General features: G+C 36.9%; 1 long non-coding RNA gene across 2 annotated transcripts in view; it reads right to left on the bottom strand.

Annotated features, from left to right (window-relative positions):
• Positions 1-18,719, bottom strand: part of LOC309667804 — a 95,594-nt gene that overhangs the window by 40,995 nt on the left and 35,880 nt on the right. The window contains exon 3 of one of the 2 annotated variants that reach the window (XR_014267967.1): positions 4,533-9,611. This is a non-coding gene — a long non-coding RNA (uncharacterized lncRNA). The remainder of the gene's footprint in view (positions 1-4,532; positions 9,612-18,719) is intronic. The other variant, XR_014267968.1, reaches the window with a different exon arrangement.

Here is an 18,719-nt window from a genome sequence, read left to right as displayed (position 1 = left end):
TCATATATATTATATTACTTTATTCTATGTTTTGTTATTGAAAAGTGCTTGTTAGCAAAATGATGAGTTTTGACAAATGAATACAACTGTGTAACCACCCCTATAACAAAGATAAAGAGTTATATAAGTTATATAAGTTATATCTTATGGATGTGTTCTGTTACACAGTAGTGATACCAGGTAAAATTTTCTTAACCCCAAAGGAGTGAAAAGAATGTATAAGTCTAGGCTGGATACAATCAATAGAATTATATTGGGATAGGGGCTGCAAAGAGAGAACATCAGTGTAGGCTAACCATATATGGACAATCTTCAGGTTTGACCTAGTTGGAAGGGAAAATAATGGTAATAAGAACAGGACCAACTATGCTTCACGGAATCTTCTGCAGCTAAATCTTGGCCATTCTCCTTTCTTGATTACTTGCCTTCCTTAATGTCTGACATAATAAGGTCAAACTTTGAGTTGGCCTCATTAAGCGTGGCTAACTAAGCTTACACTGTACATACCAGCACAGACCTATTGCTAACATGTCTCATGATTAAAATAAACAAAAAATCAAATAAAATTATAATTTTTTAGTCAATAACCAAGAGCACTTTTAATCCATCCCCTCATTTTTCACACCATTCACAGGCTTTGCTCTTCTTACACTGTTTCAGAGAGTTTTTTTTTTTAAATTTTTCCAGCTTTTTTGAGATATAATTAACAAATAACACCTTAATTGTTTGATATATATATATATTGTGAAATGATTACCACAGTAGAGTTAGTTAATAACATCCATCACCTCCCACAGTCACGGTTTTTTTTTGTGTGTGTGGTGAGAACATTAACTTTCTTAACAAATTTCAAGTATATAATGCAGTATTGTTAACTGTAATCACCATGATGTATGTTAGATCTCCAGAACGTACTCATTTTATAACTGAAATTTCATAACCTTTGACCTACATCTCCCAATTTTCCCCACCCCCTAGCCCCTGGCAACCACCAATCTACTCTGTGTTTCTATGAGTTTGCCTCTTTTAGATTCCACATATAAGTGGGAGCATATGTTTGTCTTTCTCTGTCTGACTTATATCACTTAGCATAATACCCACAAGTTTCATCCATGTTGTCACAAATGGCAGAATTTCCTTTTTTATGGTTGAATAATATTCTCACTCCACAAGGTGGATCATTAAAATAGTTTTATGAGTGTGTCCCATTTTTACATTGAATCAGCAATTTACCATAAGCAGTGATATTTCCATGAGATTAACAATAATATTTATGGATATTCTAATGGATATTTGTGGGTTAATTTAAATACAGCTTTGAGAATAACAAAGGAACTGCCTTTTTTTAATTTAAAAAGAGTTTATAAAGCCACAGTGCCTTATTAAAGGGAAATAAATGACTTGTGTCGGTGAGAAAAAATTTTTCTCTACCTTTGTAGTTTCTTTTGGCTGGTCTAAGAATTAAATTTATATGAGACAGATAAATAGGAAAAAAATTAATTACATACCTATGGGGGCTCTATAAGAATATGAGACCTCCAGACAGCCAGGAAATTGCTTATATGCTATCTGAGCAAAGGAGAAATAGGTAGGAATCTGGTATTTCAAAGGTGAGGAAGAGGGCTTCCCTGGTGGCGCAGTGGTTGAGAATCTGCCTGCCAACGCAGGGGACACGGGTTCGAGCCCTGGTCCGGGAAGATCCCACATGCCGTGGAGCAAGTAAGCCCGTGCGCCACAACTACTGGGCCTGCGCGTCTGGAGCCTGTGCTCCTCAACAAGAGAGACCGCGATAGTGAGAGGCCCGCGCACCGCGATGAAGAGTGGCCCCCGCTCACTGCAACTAGAGAAAGCCCTCGCACCGAAACGAAGACCTATCACAGCCAAAAATAAATAAATTAAAAAAAAAAAATGGTGAGGAAGATAATTCACAGGGAGGTGGGAAGAGCAAATGTTTGGTAACCAAATGATTGCCCTGCCATGCAGATAATTATTTTTTATGTTAAAAAAAAGTTATCTTTGGTAATAGCTCTCCTCCTGATGCAGGCGCCCTATCTAAATTCTTTTAGACAGTTAAAGGGGAGGTAAAAAGAAAAACTTCCTGAGCCTTCTGTTTTTCAGGATTAACCAGCCCAAAAGAATCCTCATGCCAAAGAGACACATTGTCGGGTGGCAAATTTTGCTCTCCTACACTGGGAAGGAAGGAAACTTGCTTTCTGTTCTGTCTCCAATAACTTTGGATCAGACACTTTAAGCTATGAGGAATATATTCCAGCCCTTTGCTGCATGCTAACTCCATGTTCAGATGCACCTTATTGCTTAGAAGACTGGCTCAGTTAAAAATAAGTACTTCTAGACAAAAGGGGCAGATTTTAAATGATAATAATAATGATAATAACAGCTCATTATTTGTTATTTTTGAGCTTTTTTGTACCAAGCACTTTGCTATAAGCATTTTAACATGAATTGTATAATTCAAGCTTCAAACTGTCTGAAGACAGAATTTGAGAAAACTAAGGATTAGAGAAATAAGTGATTTTCTCCAAGTCCAAAGCCAAAAGAAAGATGCAGAGCCTGGCCTCACACCCAAGTTTGTCTTGCCTCCAATTCCCCATAAAAATTGCATTTTCAGCCTCCCCGGTCTTCTGCTGGAGCTCCTGTAACAAACAGCCCCATCATTGGTTTCTTCCACTTGTTGGTAGGGAATACACTCTGCTCAGCTCTTCAGTTCTTGTAGCTGACTTGGACACTGATGGTTGACTTCACCATTTGCCCATCAATTTATCCTGCTCTTTTACCTTGAGCAGCTAAATGACCTCTCTTGAAACCCCAAGGCTCACAATGCCACAGCCAATGGACAACCCAACTGAGTCTCCTTTTGTGAAATTGCCCTGTAGATTTTTGGTGATTCCCAATCACCATTCATCTCTACAGATACTCCTGAATGTTCTGCACCTGCCTTCAAGATCCCACCATCCTTAACAGTCCCCTGGAGTCACTTGTCGCCTCCAGGGAACAGCCAGAAGATAGCCTCAGTGTGTGGCCTTCATTTGTAAAACGACATGACTACTATCTATGTCCCTACTTGATGAAGCTGCTGTGAGAATGAATGAAGTGATGTATGTGAAAGCTCTTTAAAATTTTTAGCACCTTTAATTTCCTCCTCTCTCAACTGAAGAGAATTGAACTAGATAATATCTAAGGTTCCAATGGCTCAGTGATTCTATTATATGTAATTTATAAGCTTGCCATGCAAATTCCTGATTTGGACTTCAAATAGCTTAGTTTATGCTGAGGCAGACTCTAGTAAGCATTATGTAAACTGATGAGTGCTTAGAATAAACTTAAAAGAATTCAGAAGACTAACTTGTCAAGCTCTTATTTAAGTTACCTTATTTGAAAGGTCTTCTGATTTTCTTTAAACTAGTCTAAATAGGTAATTTTAACTTACTTTTCAAAAGATTAGGCCACTGAAAAGTATTAGATAATAGAGAATTTATTTTATTTGCTTAGTCTGAGCTGTACCTATTGCCTCAAAAAATTTTCAATTTGTCTATTAAGGATATTGTAAAAAGGCTCTTTCAGTTCATCTGACCTGGACATTTTTAATTCAAACACAAATTTGGGGCATTAAATTTCAGCAGTAATGTTCACAACTGAATTGGAGTTAAATAAAACCAAATAACCTTCTAACATTTTGGTATTTCAGTCATGCTTTCAATCTGTAAAACATTATAGTTTGGTTTATGTGCAAACAAAATTGTTGTTTCCTTTTTTGATTTACACGTATAAAAACTTACCCTTTGATTCAGCATACTTAACATTCTTTTTTCCATTATGAAATATAAAAATTTTATAGAAATTTTTACAGTAGAATCATCTTACCACTTCTTTCGAATAAACAGGTAAAGGTATGAAAGGTTAGCAAAATGTAAGATACTTGGAAGTCAAATGTCTTTGTACAATCTGTATCACCATTGTTAACTGTGATAGAAGTGATGATCTTCCCACAAATATATATATATATATATATATATATATATGTAAAAACATATGTATGTTTCTTCACCAGTTATTAGTATTTAATTGCTTATTTTCAACTGAGAAAGAGGTAGTTAATTTTTATTGAACTTTTTAATGGAACTTTGGTTTCTAATGGTTCTGTTGTCACCTTTATGTTATGAAAGATAAAATTTCCTGGCTACCAATTGCTTCATATTTAGAACAATTCTCATTGGTGTCAATCTCATAATAAAGTGCTGTTTAAAAGATACTCAATTACATAATGAAATCTTATATGTATGATTTTAATTCAGAATCTATGTTTCATTAATGTAAGAGTGCAAGTAGAGAGGAATTCGAAAGTACATCACAACCTTTCTGGCACCAGGGACCGGTTTCGTGGAAGATAATTTTTCCATGGACCAGGGCAGGGGGGATGGTTTTGGGATGATTCAAGCACGTTACATTTATTGTGTACTTTATTTCTATTATTATTACATTGTAATATATAATGAAATAATTATACAACTCACCATAGTTCAGAATCAGTGGGGGCCCGGAGCTTGTTTTCCTGCAACTAGATGGTCCCATCTGTGGGTGATAGGAGACAGTGACACTGAAGTGTATTGTTTATGTCCAGTCTACTCCGTAATCTCATTTTGGTTGCTGTCACTGCAGAAAACCCTGCTTCACAAAGACAGGATGCTGGAAATGGAAGCAAGCTTTTCAGTGCTTTTGTGACAATCTCAGGATATTCTGCCTTGACTTTAATCCAGAATGTATGGAGATTTGAAGTTATATCAAACACACTTTTAAGGCCGCCATCATTTGCTATCTCAAGCAGTTGATCCTCTTCTACCAAGGACAAAGTCAATTCACCTGGCTTATTCACAAATGGGTCGCAGATCCATTCCTTCCCAGTTCAGGGGCATTTTGTGGTTGGGAAGTAATGCTCAAATTCTTCTGAAAGCTGAGATAGGTGACCATGCACCAGCTGGGAGAAAGAAGGCCCTGGCTCAGTCTCTTTCAAAATCTCTGCTAATGTTTGAAACATGTCAAAAATCCCAGTGTTCACTCGTCGTCCCCATAATTCCAGTTTGGCTTTGAATGCAGCCAACTTATCTGCCGACTTGAACACAGTTGGCATTCTCCCCTGAAGTGACAGATTGAGTTCGTTGAGCAGGTTGAATACGTCACACAAGTAAGCAAGTTTTGTGACCCATTCTGTGTCACTGAAATGTGCTGCCAGTGGTGACTGTTTTTCTAAAAGAAATCTCTGGAGTGGCTCTCGTAACTCGAAAACTCTGGCCAGTGATCTACCTTTAGGAAGCCATCTCACTTCTGTGTATAAGAGAAGAGGTGTGTGCTCTGCTTCCATCTCCTCACAGAGCTGCGTGAACAGACGTGAGTTAAGGGCATGTACTTTAATGTGGTTGATAATTTTCATCATATCCTGCAAAACGTTGTAAGTTCAGGTGACATTTTTCGGCTAGCCAGCATTTCTCTGTGGATGACACAGTGCGTAGACTCACATTCAGAAGCGACCTCTTTGACCCGAGTAGTAAAACGAGGAAGCCGTCCAGTCATGGCATCCGCTCCGTCCGTGCATATTCCCACACAAAATGACCAATTCAGTTTTCCTGATATGTAATAATTCAAAAAGACTTGAATAGTTCTGCAGCTGTGGTGTTGGTTGGCAACAAATGTGCACATAAATATCCTCATGCACATCCTCCTAAAAAATGTATCACACAAAAACAAGCATTGTTGCCTTGTTGTCAACATCGGTAGACTTGTCAACCTGGATTGTGTACCATGGTGACTCAATCCTCTCTAACGTTGACATTGAGGAAGTCACAGAATGCCAGTATGTCTGTGTTGGCATCTGTGAAACAGGGATAATAAGAGTTGACAACAGCACACCGTACTGTGAAGACAAATACAATAACATCCACAAGGCAGGTTGCGCTCAGGGTAAGACAGGAGCCGCATGCAATAAAAGGTAATGGCAACAATAGCATATTAAACTTTTATTTCCAAGATATTCACTAAAGAGATTTGGACACCGGTTGCCCAGGACATGTCGTCCTTTAATGGAAACAAATACCTGCCAGTATTCATTAAAGTCCAGGTTAGCAAAGGATGAGCGCATTTTAATACACCTGTTGCATCCTGTATAGATTAACAAGAAGCCATTGGGAAAATGAACGCTGTGATAATGATGCTGGCAGGAGATGAGAAAAGCAAAACAAACAAAAACAAGAAACCTCTGAGGCCCATTTGGTGCAGTTACCTTTTAGCTGACAGCACCTTTTACTCTGAATTTATTGGCTTTACCCTAAGCAAACTTTAACCATCTTAAGTGGGAGATTGTGCATCTTTAGATGTCACTTTGCCTGGCAAGAGGTGTTCTTAATACATCATGCCATAGGACTCTTGCTGTTACATTCAACCAGATCTACTCTTTTCATAGGACTTGGTAATTAGAAATTGTGCAACATTTCATGCTTGATTTGATATTTAGATTTCTCAACATTCCCCCAGAGAAGTACTGGCAGGAATAAAATGCTTTTAAATGAAATTTTTTGCTTAAAACAATGCGTGAAAAATCATGTGACATACCGATTAAAGGCACAATTTTTATGCTATTTCTTTAGTTTTAAAAATGCCTCAGCTTTCATTGCTCAACATGGCTGTCTACATTATAAATGACCATAAAAATATCAGGAAGCCTTTCTCCTGGACCCACTTAGTGCCAGGTTTTCTGAATGCTAAGCTGTTACAGAAGACACATTTGCAGCACAATCTGTGTGACCTGACTGAAGCAATGCGGGTGTACTGGGAGACTTTTTTCTGGGTGTCACTCTCTGCATTGAAAGAGGCTATAATGTAAGTGACCTTCTAACTATGTTGGCTGTGAAAGTATTAGCTGGTGTGAGGAGAGGTAGTAAAATATTCCTTTTAAAAGTTGGAACAACATAATAACAGAGTAAGAAAAAGGGGACTAAAATTGGAGAGAAAAGAAGCCAGTCTTTCAGGAGAATGTTTGCTTCCTTTCAGAACAGAATCTTTTACAAACATGTGTCAGTAATCCACCAAGTCAAACAATGACCATTGTTCAATGTCTTACAGACTCAATGGGTCTTTTTTTCCCTAGAAAGGTATGACATTGCTTTCAAATACTGTACTTTGCCTTTAGAGTCTGGTTTTCTTGTTTAGAAAAATTAATGACAAGTGAAAATGAAAGGTAATAGTAAAAAGTAGAAACCTATTTATGAGGCTTGGCATGTTCAGAGTTTTAAATGGGTATCTCATTCTCGGTGAATCTTTGGGGACAGTGGTGATGCTTTCCCAGTAAGACTCTTGGCTTCTCTCATGCCTCCTGTCCATCTATCAGGAAACTGTGAGGCTAATCCTAAAGCATGTCTGACTTCCAGTATTTTCCTATTAAATGTATTTGAGGCCTTCCTTGATCAAGTCCCTAAAATACTTTACAGCTTCATTTCACTGCTCTTAAGTTTACCTAATGTTTCAGCCTAAATAACTGACTAACACTTTCCTGCATTTTCTAAAGTCTGCCCTATCTCTTTGACATGAGTTGATACAACTATGTCATGTTTTTCCTCATGCCAAGCTTTTTCACCAATGTGACTGACCCAAAAGGTAAGTCATTCTTTTATCCTTGGAAGAAGAAGTGACATCAAGTAAACAGAAGTGTGGAAGTTTGTCTTTATTATTTCACATATAATGGAAGTTACTGTTCCACTGACAGAGGTAGAATGCTGGCAAGAGGATTGGTTACTCCCATATTGTCATAACAACTAGGCAAAGAGCAACATTTATTTACAGGTCTTCATCTCTTGATTTATGCATTCAGACATTTATTGCAACCTTAGAATATGCCAGAAACTGTACAGGTGTCAGAGCAAAAGAATAGGCCTGCTGCTGTTCTCGGATTTCTCATAGTCTGTGTGCGGAACATGCAATTAAATAGACAATTGCAATTACTGTCACTGTGATACAATAAACTCATAAGCCAAAGTACTAAATATCTGACTCAACTTATATATACTAGTGTAATTAATGCTAGCTGCTATAACAACTCCAAAGTTTCTGTGACATAGTGTAATAAAGGTTTATTTTTAATTACATAATAGTCCAGTGAGGGTTGGAGTCTCCTAAGGCAGTGACTCTAAGACTTAAGCATGTGGCCTGGAATGGTCACCATGGAAACGGAAGAGAGATTGATTGTGGACAAGATATTTTACTGCCATGTATGCCAATTCCAATGGCATGATTCCAACTTCAAGAAAGGCTGGGGATTACAGTCTTATTTTATTCCTGTGAATATAAAATAAGCCAGCTTTTATCCTTTGGGAAAATAATAGACCTTAATCTAAGTCCTGAAGGAAAAGTTTAGCACAAAGGCAGAAGTGGAATAGGCATTCTAGTCAGAGAGGATAGAGCATGTACAGAGTCACAACGGCATGCAAGATGGGACATTAATCTACTTTAAAAGTGTTCCTTATTCCAGTTTAAACTGACCTCCAATAATTTTTCTGTACTTGCTTTAAAAAATATCCACAATAAGAACAGGAATGTTCATTTTTACTGTAAGGAGTCATAACAACTTACAAAGTATTTACTTTTCTCAATAAATAAAGTCAAAACACTTATTATTTAGGGGCGTCACTTGTATAATGTTAGACCAATTCAGTTCCAAATATTTTAAAGAAAACAATAGCATTTAATTCCAAATTATGTGGTTAGTAGGCTCTTTCAGGAAGGGTCTGAGTTTCTCAACATAACATCCCAGATGAGCAAATTGTTGTCCAGTCACCTTGGTATGCTTAAATTTTCTAACGTAAGCAGTGCATTTAGTTATTGGTTTACAGCTTTATCTTCTTAGGCAAGAATTACCTTGAATAAAGATGTTCACATAAATGGTTTTAGTTCTGAGTTCTGATGGTTAAGCAATGTAGTCTCAAGTATCAGAAAAGAAAAATTCTATATGAAAATGCTGTGTAAATTAAAATTTAACAAATAAAAGTCAGTTAATTATTCTTTCCTACTAATAAGTAGGTATAATAACAATGAGAAGGCACTCCTCCACCACTGCATGTCTTAAGGCACTTAGCAGTTGCTACTTTGTGTTAATGAGGATTATGTTATTTATTCTACTAGGGTTTGAGGTCACTGGAGGCAAGAACTCTAATTCATCAGTTTAGTCCACATTGCAGCCAACACACTGGTCTTGTATGAAGTAGGTATGATCCAGGCACTGTGATAACTGGTAAGAATATAACGCTGAGAATATAGGAGTAGTCCTTATTTTTTCTGAATTTAGAATTTAGAGGCAAATATATATGCATGTGGTATTGTTATTACAAAATGAAACAGAAAAAAAGGGGAGGGACTAACAGTAACAACAAAATATCCTTTGCTATATCTTTTACAAATGTGCATTTGTTTTTGTCACTTACAGAGTTATAAAAGTAGAAATGATTTGATAACATTTTGCTTTCAACTGTAGTCTCCCAGAAGTTAATCTTGAGATAAGAAATTGGGCGCAAGGAGTTCATATACAAGATGGAGCAATTACCAGTAGGAAACTGGAAAGTGAGATGATATGGGAGAAAAAACAGAAAATAAAAGGTACATTATTAATATGGTACCACAAAAAAGTCAAAATTCTACATTTTTCTTTCAAAAAATAAGTTAGAAATTAGAGCATGAGATAGTCTCAAACATGTGTTCAAGTAAAAGTTCCAATTATAATATTAATACATTTAGTTCAATTTTTATGCAGAATTTTAAAAGTCACTTGATGGTAGAGAAGGTCTTTTTTGATCCTGCTATGGCATGATTCAGATTAAATTCTGTCTACATCATGAATGTCTAAAACTCAATTTACAGTTGACATTCCTGATATGTTCAATACTACTTGGGATAGAATGTCAATCTTGCTATTATTAGTCAGAACTTAGACGGAGAAATTTAGGGAGGAGGGTTGTCATGTCTGTTTTACATCAATGCCAAATTCGCAGTCCAGACCTTGGGATGATCAATAACAAAAATATTCAATAGTAAGTTTTTACCACTGTTGAATAAAAGTGTGAATGACTTTTGAAGCCTAATTTTAACAATTGCAAATGGCTTTGCTGTTCAGTCTTCCCAGCAGAGTTAGGGGAAGGAAATATTCTGGACTCTTTTATCTCTTCCCATCCAATCTTCTCAACAGTCCGATCTACCCCTGAAAACTTTCCATCCCCACTGTCTTGACCACAGTAGTGCAAGACTACATCACCTCTTTCTTGAATGATTCCAATTACTCATCTCTCAGATTTCGTTCTTGCTACCATACAATGCAATTTTCACGCATCAAATACAGTGAATTTCTTAAAATTATAAATCTCATCATATCATTCCTTTCTCCTTTAAAATCCTCCAAGGGTTTTCCATCACTTGTAGTATAAAATTTAAATCCTTTTTTCTGTGCAACAAGGCCCTGACAGGGCTACTTATCTCTGAGACTTCAACTCCTATCGCTCTCCACCTATCTCGTTCCACTCCCGCCACGCTGAACTTCCTTCTATTTCTCAAACACCATGCTTCTTCCTAGCTTGTCTCTGCACTGTCATGTCTCTAGACTGGGAAAACTCTTTCCTCAGAGTTTCATGTCACTGTCTCCATCTGTTTCAAAGAGGCTTTATCTGACTAACACTCTAGTCTCTCTTCTCTGCCTCTGTGTCATTACTACTAATCATATCATCATTTTCTGTGTTTTTTCAAATTGAAAATGAATTTGCATTTACCATCTTATTGTCTTTATTTGCTTCTTTATTATTTGATTCTTCAAATGATACACAAGCTCTAAGAGAGCAGAAATCTTATCTGCACTGGGTCCATCATGAGCAAATAGAACAATGCACAGTGCACAATAATACTCAATGATTATTTATTGAATGCGTAAATAAATGAATGAAATAATGGATGAATCAATTCTCTTCCAGCTTTAAGCATCAAAATTAAAGCACCTCATTAAGAAAAGATTTTGAAAAAAATCATCTTTGAATCACACTTAATAAGCAATGGCTTATTAAGATTCCTTTGAATTATTATTGGAAACTTCTATTCTTCAAGGTGCCAACTCCTCCAATAAAACTTGCCTTGACCCCTCAGCAAACATTGTGTTTACCTTCCCTGAACATTCTTATATTTGAATTATTCAAATTACTCTTCTTCCTGATTTTAATTACTTAGTAATTTGAAACAAAAACTCTTCCACATGTATGGGTCATATTTTCTGTCCTAGACTATCAGCTCTGGAGGACAGACTTTATCTTGCATGCTTTTACAGAACTTGGCTCAGTGCCTTGCACATACAATTCTTTCTAAATAAATGAGATATCTGTGCTTGTTTACATTTCATCATATTTTGTAAAATGCTAGAATCCTATGACTAGACTGTATAAAATGTATCCCAATTGTGTATATAATACTATTATATTGGTAGTAATTCTTGCAGAGATATGGAGTACATTTTGAAGAAATTATGGCTAAAAAGTAAACATTAGTTTATTATTATTTTTTTTTAATTTAGAAAATGTCATTACCTCCTGTCTAGCTAAAACACTTTGTAAATTCTAATTTAGGGTTTAACTAGATAGACACATTGCAACTGATGAGTCCAATAATAAATTTTAATCTTCTATAATTCCAAACAGCCTACTGAAATCAAAGCTTTTAGGAGAAGAAAGTAGTTCTACCACTTGAATACTTTAGAGAATTTGGGAGGGCATAATGTCTAACATTCTTAATTCTTTTTAATTCAACTCGTAGAATATCTTAGCAGTAATATTCTATATTTGCCTATAATTGTTTGTATTTTTAATTTTGAAGTAGCACATATTATTTTTAAGTCATCAAGGTAAATATTATCTCACTAGGTATCAGTTTTCTCATTTCCATGTATAGGTCATGTTAATACTTGCCTCTATGGCTCTTGGAGGTATAGCAGCTGGTAGAAATTGACTTTCAGAGCATGTGTAAATGAGTTCCTGCTTTATCCACCTCACTGTGTCATTGTGAGGATTACATCTGATAATGCGAAAGTGATTTAAAATTGGAAAAGTCTTATACTAATGGTATTTTCTCTGAATTGTGGGTCATTTTAGATTGATGACACAGTCTTAACGGTGCCAGAATTGCTGACCTTTGGATCAGTTAATTCTATCAAATTAAATAATGTGGTTTGTTTCAACATTTAATCCAATTGCTCATGGCTGGAATATAGGGTGTTCTCGAGCACTTGCATGCACATATGCATGTGCGCTCACACATGCATGTGCGCGCACACACACACATAGATTAGGGGGAATATTAACCTACTACAAAGTAAGTTCAAGGTGAAAAATTAATACAAATGATGACGACAACTTTACCATTTGTTTAACCGGACCCAGGGCTGAAGTTTAGATGGTACACATGGCATGGACACACCAGTTATTAAATACCATATGTTTCCTTTTGATTTTAAAAATAGTCACTGCTTCATCTCACCCCTTACCACCACCTCATCCTCCATTAACAAGCAGCTGCTACTCTGATTTGTTGGTGCTTGATAAATATTTTAATGCTCACTTTTTCCTAAATGTATATGTAGGAAAAGAGTGAAAGAGATAAATGAAATGTGGGTTGCACCTAATCTTACTTGATCTTTACAGAGAAGAAAAAGAAAGGCAATGAACTTCTTAATCAGGTTTTCTCTTCTCTTTCTGGCCTCCACATTTCTTATTCTCCTGCTCCCTTCTCTGGAAATGGGTTTTACTGGGCTAATGCAGTATACCTGAACTCTGAGTCTATTCCTCTAGTCTGAAATACTTTCCAGACTGCTCAGGTAAATTACTATTATTCATCCTTGACATGTAAGATGAAATATTGCCCTTCCTAAATGCCTTATTACACCCCAGGCAGGGTGGGTGACACCCCATATTTTTAGTCCAGTAAAGTATTTATCACTGTGCACCATAATGCATTGCCTATTACTTCTTCTTTATCCTCCAAGACTGATCTTTCCTTAGGAGAAAGACTGTGTTCTCCAGTGCTTAAGGATACAGTCTGCAGATGAATGAATATATAGTTTTAACATGTTGAGATTTGGTATATGTGCTGAACATTTTATAAACTTGATCTTGGTTAATTCCTATCTTAGACACATGCAAATTTTGATTCAGAGCGATGCTGACCTGCTCAAGATTACACAGAACTACTGTTTGGATTTGAGTGAAGTTTGTCTGATTCCAGAATCCTTATCTTTGCAGTGACATCACACTGCATTTGTAGTGATGAATGAATCTTTTCATTCCCATTGAGCCTTATAGCCCGTGGGCATTTGTGGTTCACTGAGCAGTTTCTGACTTGGTTTTCTTCAGGGAGACTTGAGAATTTTTAAAACCATTTGTAAAGAAGTTTATCCCATATGAATTTTTGCAACATAGATTCTGTTCTGTATCCAGCAGTCAAATTCAAAATCCACAGAGGTTTGGGACTCTCCATGCCATCTGTTTGAAAGATTCTTATGCTTGAATGCTTTGTGCTCAGTAATCTCTTTCTTTTGCTCTTTACTGGGTCTATGACATTTTTCTAATATTTTACTCTTTGAAAACATTTTACAATTGCCATTATTTATATAAATATGTTGTATAATATTATTATTATTTGCACAATGTATTGCATAATAGAGTGCTATGGTAACTGCTTTCCCAACTTTTCTCCTTGTTTGGTCTTAAACTTCATCAACTTATCAAAAAAATTTTTAAGTAACTTGAGACTAGTGTGATTTGTAAATTATTTGCTTAAATTGGTATTTCTTCTGCTCTTTCTAAAGATATGAGCTTGTTTTTCAATAGAAAAGGTCCATACACTTTAGGCAGGGGGGTGTGCCTGCCTCATATGTGTGAGGAGCCGGGACCAAGGGCTGCTTAGTCCTCAGTTCAGATCCTGACCAATTGCCTGCTAGGAGCATATCTTGGGTAAGCTACTTAAAGTTTTCATCATTAGTTCACTCATATCTTAAGAGGAAATAGGAATAATCATCATCTTATTGGGTTGGCAGTAGAAATACATGTACCCAGCCCTGAAGGAATTTTAGTAAATTTGATTTTGGTATTTCTCAAACATTATATTCATATTTTATATATTTATATATTATAAATAATATAAAAGATCTTTTAAAATAAACATTTCAGTTTAGAAATAAAAACCAATATAAAATTTTTGAGAAAATATTGGCAATGCTAGTGAATTACCTATTTTTTGCTAATTTCCATTCCATCAAGTGGTTTGTGGGAAAGAATTCCCAGGTTTTTCACTATGAATGTATTTTTTTAAAATTAATTAATTAATTAATTAATTAATTTATGGCTGTGTTGGGTCTTCGTTTCTGTGCGAGGGCTTTCTCTAGTTGCGACAAGCGGGGGCCACTCTTCATTGCAGTGTGCGGGCCTCTCACTATCGCGGCCTCTCTTGTTGCGGAGCACAGGCTCCAGACGCGCAGGCTCAGCAATTGTGGCTCACGGGCCTAGTTGCTCCGCGGCATGTGGGATCTCCCCAGACCAGGACTCGAACCCGTGTCCCCTGCATTGGCAGGCAGATTCTCAACCACTGCGCCACCAGGGAAGCCCATGAATGTATTTTTTAAAAAGGCGAGAGAGCAGCAAAACTCATCCTGATCTCATTATAAAATAAAACTATGAAAAGTCAAGGAAGAAAATGTTTATAACAATTCAAAAGAGTTCCAAAAGCTTAACTGAGTCAAAAGTACTTAATAAATGAAGAGTTTTACGAGTAAGGCAGTGCTGTTAATTTTAATTGTAAATGAAACGTAGTTTAATTGTGTTGTATTTTTACCATTAAGTTGAGGCATAGCACAGACTCATAAAGAAACAAAGAAAGACATTTGTTAGTTTTTGTTGAAAAGGAGTACAATGGGCTAAGGGACAGGCATACTCTGGTAGGCAGACTAACAGCCTCCCAGCGATGCCCACATTCTGATCTCTGGAATCTGTGAATATGTTACCTTACATAGAAAAGAAGAAGTAAGGTTATAGATGGAATTAAGATTGCTGATCAGCTGACTCCAAATAGAGTATTCTGGATTATCAGAGTGAACCAATATGTAGTTACAGCATCCTCATAAGTGAAAAACAGAGGCAGGAGAGTAGTGTCAAACCAGAGAGATGGCAGTGTGTGTGAGAAGGACTTACCCTCATATCACTGCTTCGAAGATGGAGGAATGGGGCCATGAGTCAAGGAATGTGGCAGCATCTCAAAGTTGGGCAGGGAAACAGACTCTCCTCTAGAGCCCCCCAAAAGAACAACCCTGGCTAGATCTGGATTTTAACCTGTGAAGTGTGCCAGACTTTTGGCTATGAAAGATAATCAATTTTTTGTTGTTTTGAAGAATAAGTCTATGGTAATTTGTTACAGCAGCAAATGGAAAACGAATACATTTGCCTTGTATCACTTACCAGAAGGTATGCTTCATGCTTCAGACTGATCTAATGGTCACTGCTATATTTCTGCTACCAAGAGAAGTGTCTGGTACATAGTAATATGCAATAACCATTTGATGAATGTTCATTAATTTGTCAGTTTCTTTCACAAGGACTGACAAATTAGTAAGTCTAGATTGATTAATTAATCCTTTTGTCAGATTCTACGTAATGATTATCAAAAGAAAAGTGTGTCAGATAACTGCAAACATTTCGTAATTCGTAAAGCATGTTTATATCTGTTATATGACCTTATCTTACAACAGAATATGAAGTACCCAGAATGGGTAGTATTATTCTTAATTTAAAGATAGAGAAACTAAGATCTGAGATAAATAAATTTCACTGCTTCACAGGGTTGGTAAGGGGGCAATCCTGCACTCCAAGCCTACTAGTTGAATTTCAAATCCTTGTGAGCATTTAGTCTTTAATTAATTAATTTTTCCATTCACATTCATCAATAATTGAGTATTCAAGAACTGTGCATGGTACTAGGGAACAGAAATAAAATAGATAAATTAGTTCTGTTCCCATAATTCAAAATGTAGCAGCAAATACAGGCATAAAAATGATCAACCAATGTAATAAGACAAAACTTTCAATTAAAGAAGGCAGATTCAACACATTTTAAAATTTCTTTCTAAATACAGTGTTACAATGATAGTAGAGAAAGAAAAATGTGAAAACTAACAACTGCAAAGCAAATTTAAGAGGATTGATTGGCATACACGATTGTTCCAACAAGTGTTGTCATATAGAAGTGGGTGAGGAGTGGTAACTCCTGTGAGGTGGTCACAGCTCCAAGAGTCCATAGAGATGGATCCAGAAATTAGGGAACTCGATTGCCAGCGAACCCCTGCAAAGGGTAAAGCCTGAAGCAGTCCGGGTACTACAGAGGAGGAACAAGACACAGGCTGAATACAGGGCCAGTAACTGACAATCCAGATCTGGCACATTCTTTGAAAAACCCACCTCTTTTAAATATAGAAGACACTAAAGTACATATATGTGCTTTGACAGACACTATAGGTTCACTAAATAGTACCCTTTCCCAACTCCCTTCTTCCTTTCTGCCTTCATTATTTAGCCTTGAAAAACTATGTACTCACCCTCCCAATCGCTAAAGCATCTTTGACAGGTTTGCAAAACCAACTGACAAGTAAATTCTTGCCAATAAGATCAGGGTGGAAGTCTGCTGAGAGCTTTCTAAAAAGGTGTGATGCGTGGAACTGCAGCAGCATATTTACATGAGAGGATGGGGCTGAGAGAATTAAGAATACATTGTCCCTGACATTTCTAAGCTATTAAATCTATGACACAAGTTTCTAGTTCCAGATTTTCTGCTACATAAAAAAAAAAGTGACTCCTATTTTCTTAAGCCATCGATAGAAGTGTTCTCTGTTACTTGCACGCAAAAATTATTCCTAAAAATTACATATACATAGATTTAGTGGAGGCTAAAAAGATATATGTACATGGAACTATGAAAGAGAGGAAAATGTTGAGGTCAAGGTCCTGAGGGGTTGACACCTGGAACTCAGGTAGAAAGATTAGCTTTGGACAAGAAGCTGGTGGACATCTTTTCTACCGAAACAGGAAGGATAGCTGTGAAGATACATATAGGTTCAAATAAGAGGTAAGGGGGGAATAGCATGCTGAGAAATCTTTTGTCTGAAAACATGAATTATCTCTGTAAAGTAGGATGCAAAGTTATCTGCTTTGAGTGTATGTGAATAGGCATGTGCCATTTGTCTGATATAGGTACTTGGTTGGTGGAGTGTTTGTAAGGGAAAGTAAAGTTTGCAGTCACAGCTGAGGTGGCTAGGAAGGGAAGCTGACTGTAGTCACACAGCCCTGGAGACTCACCATAACTGTACGGCGAGGACTCAGAGGAAGAGCTTTGCACGTAAGAGAGCTGAGAGTGATTGATGATCATAGGTACATGTCAGCTGAGTCGGTGCTAATGAGGCAGATATAATAAAAAGAACGAGGGCTTTGGAGTGACACTGGCAGACCTGTTTTCTCATCTTAGTTATGTCTCTTATTAACTACATGGCGTTGGATGGTCTGCTTTACTTCTCTGAGACTCAGTTTACAAAACATATAAAGTGCTGTCTGCACTGCATGATGAACAATTGCTAAACAATGATAAATTATATTAATGGTGTTATTATTACTCCTATTATTAGTAGTAAATCATCACTGACAAGTAAGTGATAATCTAAGAGAGTTAGTAGACTGGGAGGTTAAGATAAGGGAATATTGATGAGGTAATGAACAAGAATAGTTAAAGAGTAAGATCGATGTATCAATGTCTTGATAGAGATGACAGTAATTCAGAGTTTTGAAAACAGTAATAGAAAAGGGTATCCCAGACTCAGGTTTATCAAATAAATACCAGAAACCAGGGAGCTGGTTCCTCTGTCTCCCAACAGGAACACAGGGCATAACGATAGCTTCTGCTGACTCAGTGACAGGAACCTCGCTAATGGGCACGTCCCCGGCATCTCCCTGGAAACCAAGCTGTGTATAGAGATTCACTTTGGTCCAAAGGATGTCAGACTTAATGTTTCATGCATGAAGCTTCTGGGGAAAATTACAAAGTCCAGGTGCCTCCCTAAGTGTGATTTTCTGGAGTGAATGTGAGAGACTTTTGAGAAGCTATTAAGAAAGGTTGAGATCAGAGTATAAAATAGGTTGTCAACATGAATATTCAAATCATCCAAGGCCAGGATCAACGTCACAACAGGTGTAAAGGAATAACCAGTAGATTAGCAAATGATATCAATGAAGAAGTGTGCAGAATAGCAAAATTACATGAGATTCAAAGAACATATTTGGGGCTTCCCTGGTGGCGCAGTGGTTAAGAATCCGCCTGCCAATGCAGGGGACATGGGTTCAAGCCCTGGTCCAGGAAGATCCCACATGCCACAGAGCAACTAAACCTGTGCACCACAACTACTGAGCCTGCGCTCTAGAGCCCACGAGCCACAACTACTGAGCTCGCGTGCCACAACTCCTGGAGCCCATGAACTGCAACGAAGATTAGCCCCTGCTCCCGCAACTAGAGAAAGCCAGTGTGCAGCAAGGAGGACACAACGCAGCCAAAAATAAATAAATAAAATAAATAAATTAAAAAAAAAAAAAAAAAGAACATATTTGAAT

The sequence above is a fragment of the Balaenoptera physalus genome (assembly GCF_965194825.1).
Source record: "Balaenoptera physalus genome assembly, chromosome: 10".
In the NCBI taxonomy this organism is placed as follows: Eukaryota; Metazoa; Chordata; class Mammalia; order Artiodactyla; family Balaenopteridae; genus Balaenoptera; species Balaenoptera physalus.
Note: the sequence above shows the minus strand (reverse complement) of the source record. Positions and strands in the feature narration are given on the sequence as shown.